The sequence below is a fragment of the Podarcis cretensis genome (genome assembly GCF_951804945.1).
Source record: "Podarcis cretensis genome assembly, chromosome: 7".
NCBI classification, from domain to species: Eukaryota; Metazoa; Chordata; class Lepidosauria; order Squamata; family Lacertidae; genus Podarcis; species Podarcis cretensis.
In genome coordinates this window covers 8,314,717-8,318,422 of record NC_137176.1, presented here as the reverse complement: position 1 = coordinate 8,318,422, position 3,706 = coordinate 8,314,717, and the positions used below count along the sequence as shown (strand labels likewise).

Sequence of the window (3,706 nt, the reverse complement as noted above, 5' to 3'; positions counted from 1 at the left end):
TTGGGGTTGCCGTCTAAACTGGGGAGGGCGGGTGTCTGCTGTCTGTATCCGGAGGAAAGCCATTAAATGGGGAACCTTGGGAGCTGCGCTTCTTGGAGCCACCCAAAAACAATGTTGCAGGAAGGCCTTGTGTAGAGAGACCACAAAAGCCCCTTCACCCGTAGAGATCTCATCAATAAAGAGGCCTCTGCTATGTTGTAAGACAACTACAACATGATTGTATTGGCCAGAGACCAAACTTTGCTTCACCAGGTCTTTAGTGTAGCCAAAGACATGTAGTGTAGTGTGGCATGGATGTGGCAGAAGGGATGGAAAATTTGGCCTTGGGGGAACTCTCTGCTGTTAGTGGAAGGACAGAGTTGAAGGACACAAAGCCCAACTCTCGGCAGAAACCAAGCCAGAGCCTCCTTGCTGCACCCATTTCCTCCTGCGTCAGTCCCCCTCACCTCGATGTAGATAGTTCCTGCTGCATGTGGCATTCTGGCAAACTCCTTGTTCTTGAGAGCAGCGGTGGTGTTTTTCACCATGGGAGGGATCAACCAGCATCATTTTCAGGGGCACATTCCTATCCCATACCTTGAGCTCCATTTGCCAGACCATTAGAAGGTCACTGTGTTCTTCCTCTTACCTCACCATGGAAGACAACCCCTGGCTGAAATTCTTCGGGCAGAAAATTTGGTCTATGATGGCTGTCTCTAGTTTCTCTCCAGTGGTGCTGAGAAGGATGTGCAGAAGTCCCTTAGCCTCTCTGTATTCAAGGAAGACCAGTATTACCAGGAGGGTCGTTGCCACAGGCTTTGGGAATCAGGACCCCTTATCTGGAAAAAAGAAAAAGAGCTGCTCTCAGCAGGATAGCATCAAAAGATCCTGGTTTTCTGTACTGTTTGGTATTTGATTACTGTAAGTCAGAACACCAAGAACCAAAGTGGAAAACCATCTTTACGAGGCTTCCCCAGAAGTTGATATTTCCAGAAATTGTGAATTATGCAGATCTGCCTTGACATTCAAACAGCATCAAATTCATTCCCCATCCTTGCTCCCTAGTAGCCGCCTGAAGGAGAGCCTCCCTTGGAAAACCAACTGGACTGGAAACCCCCAGAGGCTGAAGGGGGAAAGGACTCCATTGAATCATAGAATCATAGAGTTGGAAGAGACCACAAGGGCCATTGAGTCCAACTCCCTGCCAAGCAGGAAACACCATCAGAGCACTCCTGACATATGGTTGTCAAGCCTCTGCTTAAAGACCTCCAAAGAAGGAGACTCCACCACACTCCTTGGCAGCAAATTCCACTGTCGAACAGCTCTTACTGTCAGGAAGTTCTTCCTAAAGTTTAGGTGGAATCTTCTTTCTTGTAGTTTGGAACCATTGCTCCGTGTCCACTTCTCTGGAGCAGCAGAAAACAACCTTTCTCCCTCCTCTATGTGACATCCTTTTATATATTTGAACATGGCTATCATGTCACCCCTTAACCTCCTCTTCTCCAGGCTAAACATGCCCAGCTCCCCTAGCCGTTCCTCATAAGGCATCGTTTCCAGGCCTTTGACCATTTTGGTTGCCCTCCTCTGGACACGTTCCAGTTTGTCAGTGTCCTTCTTGAACTGTGGTGCCCAGAACTGGACACAGTACTCCAGGTGAGGTCTGACCAGAGCAGAATACAGTGGCGCTATTACTTCCCTTGATCTAGATGCTATACTCCTATTGATGCAGCCCAGAATTGCATTGGCTGTTTTAGCTGCCGCGTCACACTGTTGGCTCATGTCAAGTTTGTGGTCAACCAAGACTCCTAGATCCTATTGGCTGCTTTGCAACACACTACTCACCTGAGGAATTCCTGGTCAAAGGGGAAGTTGACAAGCATTCCCAGGAGAGCGATCAGCAGCTGTGGGAAGTGCTGGCGCACAGCTGCCTTGTATTCCTCCATCCTGAGGGGGGCGTGCAACAGGCTGGTCAGATGTTGCTGGAAGAGAGAGAGGTGCACATCACTTTCCCTGCTTTTATGCTTAACACAGAAACCCCTAGATATTACGCTGGGGAGAAGGAAACCAGAAAGCAGGTGGTTTGTCCTTACCACTACGGTGGCAGATTCCACCAAGGGGCTTTGGTACAGTTGCTCGGCCCTCAGATGGAGTAGTTGTTGTTGGTCGGCCGATGCAAAAACCTCCTGCCATATTCTCTCGCAGTCACTGTGAGTGCAGATTCAAGTCTTCTGCTTGCTGCCATGCTACAGAGAGAAGAAAACGCTCTTCCTTTTGAAGGACCTATTCATGGCTATGGTACCACGGCAGGAGCCCCCCAAAACCTCTGTCTGTTGCCACGAGGCAGCAAAAAAGAAGGGTAAGAAGAGGAAGAAATTTGGAGACAGGATCCTGACACTGTGGGAGGTATTCAATCACTTTCTCCAGGTGATGGCAAGGTATGATGGAGAAAGCACAGACAGCCACATTTCTGCCCTCCACTGTAGGCCCCTGGGTGATCTTGTAGAAGGCCTCCAGCAGCACCTCCACTTGTCAGAGAAGAAGGAGTGGATTACATATGTGGGAAGAAGCTTAGGTCTATGTTCTCTGGAGAGGGACGCGGGTGGCGCTGTGGGTTAAACCACAGAGCCTAGGACTTGCTGATCAGAAGGTCGGCGGATCGAATCCCCATGATGGGGTGAGCTCCTGTTGCTCGGTCCCTGTCCTGCCCACCTAGCAGTTTGAAAGCACGTCAAAGGGCAAGTAGATAAATAGGTACCACTCCGGCAGGAAGGTAAACGGCGTTTCCGTGCACTGCTCTGGTTCACCAGAAGCGGCTTAATCATGCTGGCCGCATGACCGGGAAGCTGAACGCCGGCTCCCTTGACCAATAAACTGAGATGAGCGCCACAACCCCAGAGGTGGCCACGACTGGACCTAATGGTCAGGTGCATGTCACGCGAGCGATACTCACTCCCATTATCAGTCATTAGCATAGCTGGTGCTCTCTGGAATTTGTTCTTCACCATAGCAAGGTAGTTCTTGAACATTTCCAGCGTTTCACTCTCTTCCTTGAGGAAATATGTTACACAATACTTTCAAAATCATCAAGAAAAATTAGTATATACTTGTTTTTCCCTCAATTCATTGGCCCACATAAGTCACTGTAGACTGTGGCAAGCACTTTGGTGCTTCTCAGCTCAGTGCAAGGAGGAAATGAAGGTTTGACAGCTTTCTCAGTAACACATCTTACACATTTTGTTAGTGCCGAGTTGCACTGTGCAGGGACATCTTAAGCATATCTGGCGCAGTGGTACAAAGATCCCTCTGGTCGTCGTTGTTGTCCCCCACCCCCATTTCCCAGAGTTGTCAACTTTTTTTAAGGGGGGACCCCAAAGTTGTTGACTTTTTAAGGAAAGGTTCCCCAGAGATGTTGACCTTTGTTTAGGGAGCTGACACCACGCTTACACATTATCTCTGCTTGGGAAAAGAAAACAGGAAACATAAACAAACTTTTTTTAGTTGCTCATTTATTACAATGCACTTATCTATACAACACCACCACGTTTTGTTTTTTCTTGTTTTTTGCAGATTTAAGACAAATTATTTTATTATGTAACACCTTGTTTCTAACAATGTTGATTTCTTTTTAAATTCATATTTAAAAAAAAAAAATATCCAAATGACTGCAAAGCTAGTCCAACAGTTCTTTTTTCATAAAAACAATCCAAGAGGCTCACAGCAGAGCAAA

At 47.6% G+C, this 3,706-nt stretch overlaps 1 long non-coding RNA gene across 1 annotated transcript; it reads right to left on the bottom strand.

The window, feature by feature from the left end:
• Positions 1-353: 353 nt before the first annotated feature.
• Positions 354-3,290, bottom strand: LOC307220076. Its single transcript, XR_013840691.1, has 3 exons — positions 2,070-3,290; positions 1,822-1,958; positions 354-818 (listed from the first exon to the last, which is right to left on the bottom strand). It is a non-coding gene; the product is annotated as an uncharacterized lncRNA (long non-coding RNA).
• Between the last annotated feature and the right edge of the window lie 416 nt (positions 3,291-3,706).